At 36.7% G+C, this 13,328-nt stretch overlaps 1 protein-coding gene across 1 annotated transcript in view; it reads right to left on the reverse strand.

Annotated features, from left to right (window-relative positions):
- The window catches only part of CABCOCO1 (ciliary associated calcium binding coiled-coil 1), a 51,069-nt gene that overhangs the window by 17,746 nt on the left and 19,995 nt on the right, over positions 1 to 13,328 (reverse strand). The gene's annotated exons all lie outside the window — the stretch shown is intronic.

The raw sequence follows: 13,328 nt of genomic DNA on the forward strand, positions 1-13,328 counted from the left end.
GACTGAGTTTCTCTTTCTCTGTTTTTTCTCATTTTATCTTCCTTCTTACTCACAAAATGTTCTATCTAAGGGGGGCTTATTAATAAAGGAACTACTTAGATGAAATTTTTGTTTGATTTTTCAATTTTCCTCTTTCTTCTGTGGTCCCGAATAAAGGTACCACAGAGGAAATGGCACAGGACTCTTTTATAAAATGACTGAAATAATTTCTTTCATTAAGCCCCATATATACATTAAGACATCCTGGGTGTCAGCCCAGATTTGAGAGCAAACAATGACAACAACAAGACCAAAGGAAGTGAAAAAGCTGCAGGAAAAATAATGCACTTTTTAGAGCAGACAGAAGCAATTTACTTCATGTCGACAACTAAATATGAAATGGCTAATAAAAAAACCCACTGCATCATTCCACAAACTCCTTCCTCTAAACACACCTAACATTCATAAAGGTCTCACACAACGGAATCCCATCACTGAAAAGCAACTACTCCTTGAAATGAGCCTTAAGCAACAATCACACTGCACAACCAATCAAAAGAGAGCACCTCATGCAATTAACTTTTCTGGGGAATTACCATTGCCAGGCTGGAATTACTCACTTGGAAGGCAGTCATGAGGACACCACGGCCAACTGCTCTCTGCCTGGGATTTATATGCCTGAGGTAATGACCAGTGGCCAGGCTATCAGTGTGGCAGCTCCCTTCAAAGAGCCTGCTGTGCAGCACCAAACCAGGTTCACTATTACTTCATCATCAAACCATCTTCTACCTGCATTTCCCTCGGATCCTTTTCGACCTAAGTATTTACCCAGCTCAACTCAATTAAGCTTATGGCACCAAATGAGAACACGTAGGGTGAATACAACCTTTCCAGACTAAGGAAAGACTACAGCCCTGAGGACTGCATGCAGGGGAAGACTGGAGTACACTGTCCCGATTCCTTCCCTTTTTTTGGATTTGTGCATTAGTCCTACCCTTTTTCTTGTTATTGAACTGATTGTTTCCTTTCCTTGTCTCCACTGACACCACTAACTCATTTAATGTATGTTATGAAGCACCAGTCAGATGTTAACTTTCTGCCTTTAATGATCCATGCTTGAACCAATGACCTTGAAGTGCAAGGCTGCATAGATCTTTACCATTCCCTTGATAGCCAGGCCTTTATTCATCAAGTTTATAAGCAAGACCTGTGTGCAAAAGGAACACTTACTCACAATTACTATTATGGTTGTTCTGCTGGGACATTGCATTCATTGAAAGGATATGAGTTATAAAGTGCATGGGTTAGTAAAATTTAAATCAAGCAAATGTTTAATATTAAGTCATTTCATCTTTTTCCAAAGTTCAGCAAATTTAAGACAAAGCACTGAAATTGCGCTTCAAGCCCTAAGGCTCACAGTGTCGGAGCCTGCCTTATTAACATAATTAAAATAATAGCATAACTCAAAATTTATTAAATAATTAAACATATGCAGACTTATTGTTTACTTCCAACTGATAGCATGATTCTAGCTAAAATTTTGCACTGCTTCATAGCTAACAAGTTGCTAGAGCACATCCCCTTTTTCCTGCTGTGCATATGATTAAAAAAGCAGGGTTAAACACTGCAATAAAAAAAAATAATTGGGGAATTCTATTTTTGGTAACAGTGCTGCTTAGTTCTTCCCTCTCTTTTTTACAATAAGCAGGTGCTGCTGAAGAGGTGAAAAGTCTCATAGTAGGAGGACTTTGAGCTTGAGAAGGGTAGAAAAACGATTCCTTGAAAAGAATTGTCCTCCCTTCCACAGTCACTACTTACCTTGTATTGCATTTTTCTACCTTAGCCAAGACCCAGCTTGCAGGAGAAGGCAAGCTACGTCCATTATATTACTGGACATACATAGCTTGTGAGACCTGGTCTAGAGGATTGCTCAACAAGGGTAAGGCTGACAATTTTATGTGGCATAAAAATCCTGCCTTACACACTGCTTGTGAGCCACTCACACCTGCATGGCCACAGAGGGTTCCCAGAGGTCAGAGACAGGTTTCATGGGATGGAAATCTTATTTTCTTGATTCTGAAAACCACAGAAAAAATGCCTGGTTTTTCTGCAAATGTAGCCTGCTTATCTTCATTTTCTCCTGCAACAATTCTGCATTCTCCTTCAGCCACTGCACTGATCAGCAGCCCCTCCCAACACACGAGGTGGAAAGCCAACAACAAAATTAAAACAAGTTGGCAAATATACCTATATATACATATTTCATGTTACCACAGCTATGCTTCAGAAATTATGGCAACAGCAATAGAATTCTGCTGCTGTGATCATGGATAATCAAAGCAAGTAAAAAAAAAAAGCCAGCGCTGAAATGTTTTCAAAGGTATGAAAGTCTTTACTGTTGTGTAATTTAAATTTACTTGCCATCACTTGAAATTTCCTTTCGTCTGCGTGATTAGAATTTAAATGCTCCCAAAGTACATTAACAAATATAATTCCTGTTATATTGCAGATATACTGCAGCAATCTCCTCTTAATGCTTGAAAACTAACTAGGCTCCTTAATTCACTCCAGAAAATACAAAGCACAATTAGTTAAAATTATTTCAAATGAAGTCTTATTTAGGAATGACCCACAAGATGAGCCAATACAGCACTTTCTACTCTACTTATACTTGCATATATATACCCACACATCACAAGGCTGTAGCACTATTTTCTCCAACTGTAAATATGGAATGTTTGCATTTTAGAGAGAGTATTTTTAATGTAATAGTTTTCAGTTTGAGGCCAAATTTTGGCATGGTAATGTAGTGTTTATTTTCTATACAATCCCAGCGGTTCCTCTGAAATTATTTGGGGCATGGTGGATTGGGGAAATATTAATTGAATGGTAAATCTTAGCTGCTCACTCAAAATTTATACCTGACAACAGTAACAAAAGGACAGACATTACAAGCTTTCTCATGCATTATTACATAATAAATTTGTCTAAAAGTCACCATCTCAAATTCTTTAATTTTCAAATTCAAGATGTTCTTGATGAATAGAAATTACTGTTCCCTGAAGACAGAGTTCCAGAGCACATTAATGTTGTCTCAACAATTTAATGCAGCCTGAGTAAATCTGGTCTTACTCGGGAAGTAGTTGACAGAGTCAACCTGAATGCCAGCTAAACATGAAGATGCAACACGCTGCTAAAACAGCACTATTTATTGTAGCATTGGTCAAGTTTAGTATACTCTTCATGAGCAGCTTTAATTTTTCCCCACCTTATTGATTTTATCAGCTTTGACAGGCAGAATCCTGTAAGCAGCACAAATCTATACAAATGACCTTTTATGTAACTGAATTTCACAGAGCAGGGTTTAGTTGGTTAAGTTATGCTACCTTTTCTTTACTCTTTGTCCATTCTTCTCCAATTGATTTGGTGGAAGGAGAAAATTAGAATTTAAAAAAAATCAAATTCTGTATGTCTGCATAGGTTAGAATTATCGGTACCTATCTGATTAAGTAATTTATTTCACTACTAAAATTGCTAGCATGTTAACAGATAAATGTTACGGAAGGAAGCAGATTTGTCTTTTTAATTGCATTGGTTCACTACAAAATCAAACAAAAACAACTCACGTTATGGTCTGCAAAGCCATAAATATATTAAAATAGCAATCAAACTCTGAAAAAAAATTCGTGCTTAATTCTCAATTCCCAGAGCAACATAGTTGCCTGTTTAACACACCATACCCTGTTGACCATTTAATGTATAACCTTTAAACTTTCCTGTTACCTAAATATGCTTCATTACCACAGACTTCTACATTTTATCCTAATGCATATGGTTTACTGCTTATTAGTGTGTGAATATTCCCACTAATATAAAAAAAACCCAAAACCAGCAATCCAGGAGAAAAATTCTCATTTTTTCTTACACTTGTCAAATATTAAGATTCTCCTAGTCTGTCAGATTTCTAAACCTGTCTAATGTCTTTCATTTGTATCCAAAATTAATAAAGTCTATCCATGCTGCATGATTTTCCAGTTGCTCTGATTCTGATTATGCACAATAATTTGTAATTTAAATTCACAAAGATGTGCCAATGTAGCAATGTATTTATGTTGTCAGTTTTAAAGGCTTGGCTTTTTTGACTCTGATACCAAAGCCCTGTTCTTTCCACCCAGTATAAAGTTCCAGTAATGCTTGGACTGACCAATTACTGCTGGTAATTTGATTGTGTACCCTCTTTCTTTTATTATCTACCCATTTAACTGAGGATTGATCAGAACAAAGAGACAATTAAACATACTGCAATAAAACCAGCATGAATAGCAAGAGTAGGAACTGAAGACAAACCAGCAGCACTCCAGAAACACAGAGATAAGATTGAAATCCTGTTTTTAAATACTCCTATTGTTTCTGGCTGTGGTAGGGCTGCAAAGAAAACAGTATTAATTTTACATTCAGTAATTCAGACAGCTCTATTTGCAAGCATTGAGAAGGGACAAAAGATAAAATCTGTGTCACGGCAAAATAAGAAACATTTGGCTCCTTACTTCCACCTTGACAACTTCTTGATTTCTCAAACAAAACATGATTATTAAACAGAAATTAATGGTTCAGTGCACAGTTCCATGCATGCAGTATCAGCAGACATAAGGAGTCATTCTCAAAATCAACAATTATCAGAAACACAATGGCATGTTTAGAAATTCCACTGGAGGGCACCACAGTGGACCAATGGTAGGATTATTTAAAAAATAAATGGGGGGGGGGGGGGGGGGGAAAAGCCCCACAAAAAAACCAACCATTCCCCCTGCCCCTCCCCTCCCCAAAGTCAGCAACCTAGGCTCTAGCCATCACTTGCTTTAATCTAGAACTGCCAGGCCAATAGTAATACTAAAAATTGAAAACAAGTCTTTTGTGAGAGTAAAACTTTTCAATACTTCAGTGGAAATCTGACCACCACAGGTAATTTAACATTTCTCCAATTTTAAGTCTTAAACTACATCCTAATTCCCAAGGAATACAAAAAGCTGGCACAGTATCTTTCTTAGAATAAAAGACAATCATTAAGATCCTAAATGTGTAACAGATAGAGACAAAAATGATAAAAGGGCACCATGAATACAAAATGAATCCTAAGAAAAACGCTAAAAATGCTACGAGACTGTAAAGCAGATATTCAAAGTAGAATAATCTCTAAGGAACATCCCTAGCACTCTTCCATTTTGTTATATAAGAGTACTACATGCCTTGGCTGCAATGTATTGCAATCTTTTTGCAACACACAGCATCCAGTAGATCTAGAAACAGACCTGAATTCCAGCCTGTTAATGTCTGAAACTTGTCCACAGCCTTGATCAATGCAAAATTCAAGATGTCTCAAGCACAGGATGTTCTTACAACTCTGAGACCATATTTGGATGGCCTTCCTATAAATGAGGCACACAACATTCATCTTTATCACTTACAATCTATGCCATTTCCTTAGATTGTGTTCACAAGCCAAATTTGATAGGCACAGACAAAATAAACGACAGTGCAAGTGCACAGGAGATATTTTTCCTTGCCTACTGTTATTTGAATAGAACAGAAACAATGCATCAAGCACAGGAATTCTAATACTAAGAAAACAGTCATATGCATATCAGCATGTAATTCATGCAGAATGTCCTGTTCTGTGGGAGCAGTAACAATGTTTTCTTCCATATGTATTTACAATATTGTGTGATTCTTGTAGAAACAACCAGAAAGTCAGAAGGATCACTTGTCATAAAAGTGGAAAGCAGAAAGTTGAGGTATTTCAGCTGAAAACACCTGTATTTATTTAGGTTTTATCCTGGACACAGCAAAATCTGCAGTGTAACTGCAGAACCAACATGGGCTCTGACATAGGCTTTACAGTCAGAGGACAAAATATGAGGATGAAATCAGCCTATTAAAAAAAAAAAAAAAGGGAACACTCACCACATAAGTATCTTAAGGTCAGCCAAAGCGCCTGCCCACTCTAACAAGTAGGAAAAAGCAAACATTAAGTATAAACAATTAAGTACCTCTTCTCTTTGCTTTAAATTGGCCAAGAGGAAGAGATTCAGGATGAGTTCACTACCAAATTTTCAACAGTGCACGTGGAAAGTCACACAAAAAAACCCCCAAAACTTCAGATTATAGTCTTAACTGTGAAGAACACCAAAAAGCTCCAGCTCCAGCTGCTGTGTTTTCAAGCCTGCCCTGAGGAGATACAGTATATCCTACCTATTCAAAGTTTTCTGAGTGTTCCAAACACATAATGAAGTCTCAGCTTCTACAGAAACATAGTAGATTTGTGGGAGACTCAGGCAGCACAAGGCTAGCTAAGGCTGATGGAAGCAGCAGACAGGAGCCCATTTCCCAAACCAGAAGAGGAGACAGTGAGGTTCAGTGGGCTGGAGCTGCTGGGAGCTGGCCATCAGCCCACACTGAAGAAGAGATTGGAAAGACAGAACTTCTACCCTGCTTGGTCACTAGGATCCTGCCTCAGGATCAAATGGTGAAGGAAATTGTGCAGACAGGAGAGAAAGGAGCCAGAAGCAAGGCCCTGACTGCCACATCTGGGCTACCCCGGCCTGATCTCTTTGGATGCCCGCCAGGTGCAGGGGAAGGAGGGCATGGAGAACACACTACACCCAAGTATGTATATGGCTCTCCTTCCAGTATCATTTGGCAGCTTATTCCCATATTTCTGCTGCCTTACAATATTGCTGCAGTGCATTTCACTCTGTGAAAGAATCAAACATTATGCTTTGGATAAACTCCATCCCTTTGCCAAATGTTTTCCTCATTTAAGCCCTAATAAAAACATTTTGAATGATTACACTGAACCTAAATGGTGCTGAAGTCTTCCAAAAGTCTAGCAAGCTTCAAAGAACAAATAATACAAATGCTGAAGAAAACAGTTGTTTCATTAATATTCTATTTATACAGCTGGATTCTTAGGAATTTTCTCTGTCTGTATATTTAGTAAGCAAGGCAAATTAATGCTTAGAATTGCCATTTCCTCAGTGAAAAACAAACCAGTAAAATGGAAAGGCTCTCCCACAATCTGTCTCTCCCTGCCCCATTCCAGATAGACACGCACACCTCCCCCATAGCCATGAACCACAAGTAACTGGAGAGGATTCTTTGCAGACAGATGTAATATATAACAAAGGCAGGAAAAGGCAACCCTAACACAGAGTTTGCTGCCCTTCCTATAAAGTTCACCTACCTACCAAGAAAATGCAGAGAATAATTTGTTTGGTTTCTGTACTCAACTGCTTTTTCTTTTATTGTGAAAATTTTCCATTGTCCTTTTATGTTTTGATTATTGGGTAAATTTAGAGACTTGCCAAATAGCCCTAGATTGTTAACAGACCACCACTATTTAACTTTGAACGCTTTAACAAAATAAAGGCACAGTTCACATTAATATTCGATGCCCTCATTTTATTTATTATCTTTCCTTTGAAATATAAACAATTTTCTTAGCTAAGGTTTATTAAATGGAAACCTAAGTAGAAATATAAGTTACCTCACATACCAACCAGACATCCTATAAAATTTAGCTTTCTAATGAGTAACACCACATTTTGCTGAGCTTAGCAAATTTATAGGAAATCAAATGTTTTATGAATTAAATATTCAAATACATAAGACTCAATGTTCAGTAAAAATACTTTATGTTGTATCTTACGACAAATTGTAAAATTCAAGGTGGAATCAGAAGATGCACAAACTTTCTGGTGTATTTTAAAAAGGAACTTTAAAGGATTGTAAAATTTTTCTGTTATTGAGACTTGGATTACATTTGTTCTCATAACATCAACAAAACGGATGAAAATTTATTAAAACGTATATTGATTATAAATCATCACGGTAAAGAAATGTCATACTATTTATTTATATGAATAAGGTCAACATGTTATTATAAGGTTACATACATTCATTAATACACAAGATGTATGAATTTCATATATAAATATTCACCCATGGGGATACATTCTCACGAAATATCACATCACTTGCCCATTCCATAGAAACTTTTATGAATATAATTTAATTTTCAACATGATGAAAAGCTGCAGATAAAAGTAATGGGTAGAAAACAGTTGTTAACTGTAGTATAAGGTCAAGGATCTGTGTTTGCCAATTACCAAAAATTATGCAGGAAATCTTGGAAATAGGCCAACTGTTCTGGAAAACCAGTCTCCAGTAAGTCAAACCGTACAGGCACCAGAATGGTACCTGCTGGCAAACAGCTTTAAAGAAGGGCAGCTAAATTTGAACCAGCAAAATATAAATAAAATGTGGCACATTCTTGAATAACTGCTTGATCCCTGTTGCTTTATATGGAAGAATTTAACACTGCAAACAGCATTGTACTGCAGGAGACATAATTCATTGGACTCAAAATAAAATGTATCTGCATTTTTTTGCAGACTCCTTTCAAGTTATGTTGTTTGAACTTCCTGAAGTTGAGTTATTGTGCAAATAACTTTCTGCCTATGTGCTAGAAGCAACCTGCCTGGCTCTCACCAGCTGATGTGCAAAGCCCTACACCAATGGTTTGCCACACTGGCTGATGGAGAATCCTGCTTTCTAGATTTCTAGATTGTCTCCCCAGCAACATGCCCTATGGAAAGCTGAGGACTCCTAGATCATGTGGGTCTTGCTCCAGCAGAGCCAGCTATGTAGTATGGCACCATGATGGAGCTGGGGCTCTGAAATGATCTTCAAAAGCACAGCTTTTGTGCCAGGGAGTTTTAAACACAGACATACAAGAATAGCAATTTTGTTAAGTGTTGTTTTTTTGTTTGTTTGTTTTAAACTGGAATTAAATCAAACTGTAAAATTCTCAGATTCTCCTATGAAACAAAATGACTGATCTTTTCTCAGCTCCAAGTTAAATGGTTTCATGCTCAAGTTAAATGGTCTTTTCTTTCATACTCAAACAAGTAGAATTCCCAAAGGGCATCAACAGAGTGAGCTGCTCTGGAATACTAGAAAAGTAAAGCAAAATTCATATCCTATTAGTCTGCCTTCAGGTTACTTTGCTTGACCACTTTAAAATTTCTCCAGGTCAATACATTTCTGCCAATCTCAATGTCTTCTATTAAAATTTACATCATGACTGATAACCATTTTTTAAATGTGCTGTAGTCTTCTGATAGAGCACTTCATCACTTGGGTCATGGAACATTCTCATGAATAGCAGAAACAGGCAGTCATTAATGTACTGGCTATCCTTCCAGACAAAGCCTACAATTCCTAGCTGACCTGAATTCCAGCAAATAAACAAGCCATTACTGCCCTTATCACAACTATGTATGTTTACATACGTACAAACACATACATACAAACCACACACATACAGAAAGTGGAAATCAAGCCACTTTCCAAATAAATAATTTTAAAACTCATAGAGCACATCTGTGTATATATTAATTCCTACATAGTTCCAGAACTGTTTTCCTGCCAAGAATTCAAGTTTTTTTCCCCCTCTCTCTCTAACACCATACAGTCAAAAAATGTGATGCTTTGTCAACTGTACAACCGAACTAAAAAGGGATCATGAGCCTCAATTATTTTTTCTCTAGTATCTTTAGCTTTTTATACTCCAGGGTGCTGAACCCAGCCACTTCTCAGTTTAATTCTGTGTATGTGAGTAGGTCCATTGAAATTAAAGTTCCCAATTTGTTAAAAAGAGTTGTTTGTTGGAATGCTGGCTGGGTCAGAACCATGGTACGCAGTACACTGAAGGCACAACTCATGTCAGCTATTTGGCACTTGTCCTGCCTGAATTCTTTTCTTTCGTGACTTCATGCATGTTACTGAGTTAAAAAGCAGGCTTGTTTTGTATTTGATGTTTCCTAAGAAAATAATTTTTAAAATGCTTTGTTAATAATTCCCTAAAGCATTGTAAAAGTACTCAGCACTGGCTTATTAATTCCACCAGCTCTCTGGAGCTCTCACCAGCTTTTGGGACAGAGCAGTTCAGCTATCAAAACTCAGTAATGCTAAAATTGCATTAGAAGACCATCAGCATGTGATCTACACAAAATATAACTGCTAAAGGTCAGTGTAGCTCCCCTACTGACAAATGAGTAAAACAACACAATCCTTGTAAAATAAAGATTATTTCTACTAGGCAAAAGACACTTAACTATTTGAAGCAGCACTACATATAATTCCAACAGACTCTACTTTTCATTCAGGCTAATCGTAAGTTCTTCAAGATCTCTGGTTACAGCCATAGCAAGTCTCAAGATGAAAGGCCTGATATGTTTGAATTTTGTCAAAAACCCACTGGCTTTCCAGCTGCTTACTTCAGTAATCTGGACTTGGGTACAGCACACTTCTGTAACAGACATCAAAAATTTCCCTTCGGACATCAAAAGACCAAGTATCAGTTTTAAACATCCATAATCAGAAAATAATGAACCTACTCCTGAAGCTGTACTTTTGATCTTCATAGCAGTCAAGGCTTGAGGAACATGTTTTGAAGGGAAAAAATAAATAAGAGCATGGAAATGAAAGAGAAATGGAATGTAACACAACATTAGCTTATCAAAGATACATGATGCCAGACTAATTTCATAGTTATTAAATAAATAATTTTCTAGACAAAAGCAATGTGAGAGACATGATCGATTTATGAGTGGGCAAGAATACCACACAGATGGGACTGAAAACCCTTGAAGTCTATTCACTCTTGTATTCAATGACAAATTGGGAGGTGACATTGTGAGGACATCTCTTTTTTAAAGCCTACGGAGCACTGGGAGTACCTCAGCTAGAAAATACAATAACAAAGGAGAACTAGAATAGCAGATGTAAGATGAGATAGCCACATGGTACAGGTATAAAATGTGCTTCTAGGACCTATCATGTAGGCTATTCCAAGCAGAGGAAAAGAAAGCACTATTGATATTTTACAAGGTCTTGTTTTTATCTCAGCAACAATATTATGTCTGTTTGGCCACTTATGTTTGGACAAAACTGATTTGAAGTGGAACAATTATAGAAGAAGGCCAACAGGATGACAAGAGGCTGGTAAGGATGTAAGCACATATGTATCAAAGTCTACCTTTAAAGCAAAGATTAGAGAAGGCTGGCTTTTCTAATCTAGCTGAATGAAGGCTGACAGTAAGATTGCTGTCTCTTTGTACACTAGAAAAATAAACACTGGGGACGGAACAAGAGCTAAAGGTCAATACTGGCACAAGGACAAACGCACATAAACTTGTTATGAATACACTCAGACCAGAAATTGAAATTTTATAACAATTACAGAAACCAGGCATGAGGGCACTTTCTAACTGAAAGAGCAAAGACAAAAAGCCCTAACTTTTTAAACTGGAGTTTGACACGTTTCTGAAGAGGATTATGAATGTTTCCCCATGAGAAAGCAGCACGATAGCTGACAATTGAGGACATCCCTTCCAGTCCCATGTTCTTCTTGATGTTTTTGCCATGGTGATATTTAGAAAACACAGCTACAAAAAAAATCAACTCACTGGTTTTTAGATACTAAAAATGTCTGAAATCTCCAGCCTTTGAAAAGCACTCCATTAGCCGGGGAATGAGTTTTTGTAGTGTAAACTAATATACTTATGGAAACGTTCTGGTTTCATACATCTCTCATATCTACAGTTCCCAAGGAAATCATGGAGCAAATTTGTTTAAACAATGATTAACCGATCTAAATACGCAACACCTAATGAGGATTACGTATCAAAGTCAAGTCCCAGACTTCAGGGGTTTTGCCATCACAAGAGAAAAAAAGCTTTATTAGCTTTCAAAAAGCATATTCTTTATATCCACCTCCTCAAATTCAAACAAAAAAGGGATTTTGTTCAAACTTAGAAAAATCCCAACTCAACCCATAACTGGATAAGGACCATACATAGTCCAAAAGTTAATGCTTCAGAAAGTAAGGAGTACACAGAAAGAAAGCATTAATGGAAACTAGTTTGGAACTCTAAGTACAGAGGATGATATCTAGTGACTGCTATAATACTGAATCTGCACTGCCATTAAATTTAATCTTTGATATTTTTATTGCAACCTGACCCACTATGACATCTCTAAAGAAAATTAAATTGTATTCTATTTCAAGAAGTCAAACTTAGCCAGTCATCTGGGCCATAAAATACCAGATTACTCCATCAGGCTGGCTAAAGCAACTAGGAATAAAACAAGATTTACCAACCACATTATTTTTATTAGGAAATGTTACAAAGCAGACATAATCCCAAAAGACCTTAGCCTCATACCATCCAAAAATACACAACAGACAGCAGCAAAAAACACGAACAGCAGTATAAAGATAAAATTTGCAAATGAGAGAAAAAAAAGCAAAATATGTTGCAATATATCATCCTATCAAAGCAAAATAAATTAACTAAATGCAGAAATAGAAAAGAATAAAAACTTCTACACAATTCATGTATTAACAATTTAAACCTTTGTTATAAGATCCAATGTGTTAACAGGAATTGCTCCATTGAATCCCTGAACATCAATATTTTGTTTGTACTCCTTTTGCTCTCCTTGAAATTGCGAGCTAATATAGGTGTACTAAATCACAGCGAGAGAGCAAAATGTCCAGAACAGGCAGAAGGAAAAAAACCAGGATCTTTAACAGCAATATTCCCGAAGAACTCTGATATGGTAGCACTACTTCCATTTCATGTTGGATCATAGCCACAGCACAGCTACACCACAGCTCCTTCTGTAATCATTCTAAATGTGGGGAACTGCTCATAATAGTAACAGGAAAAAAGCAATGAATTTACTTGGCAATCTTAACACTTCTCAGCAATTCCTTGTACCATCACGTTTTCTAAAAGGTATTCACACATACACAATATATAGGTCTTTGTAGATCTGGAATGAAGGAGAAGTAAGGGATTTTATAGCTAGAAAGGCAAGTTTTAAATTTTAAATACTGTCAGAGTAAGTTAGATGTGTGATGTGTGTTTTATCATCTAACCAAGCATTCATGTCTTTCTGTTTTAACCTTTTTTTCCTAGGCAATATGATCACCTCAGGCAGTTTGAGGTTTAAAGGCTTTAGCCAATGCAAAAAAGAAAAAAAAAAGGAAAAAAAAATTAGCCCAGCATTTGTTACCTTTTTTTAAAGACTTGAACGCTGTGTTTTATAGAGGTGGCTTTATTATGCTAGCTGCATCAAATGCAGATTATTAATCAGACTGCAAAGCTCCACTAATTATGTGCTACTTTTAAATAACTTAGATTTTGTTAAATGACACAACCACAGATATTGTATGCATAATCTGAGTTTTGAGTCATTTCCCTTTTCTTGTCCAATTTTAT

Source organism: Cinclus cinclus, chromosome 7 (genome assembly GCF_963662255.1).
Source record: "Cinclus cinclus chromosome 7, bCinCin1.1, whole genome shotgun sequence".
In the NCBI taxonomy this organism is placed as follows: Eukaryota; Metazoa; Chordata; class Aves; order Passeriformes; family Cinclidae; genus Cinclus; species Cinclus cinclus.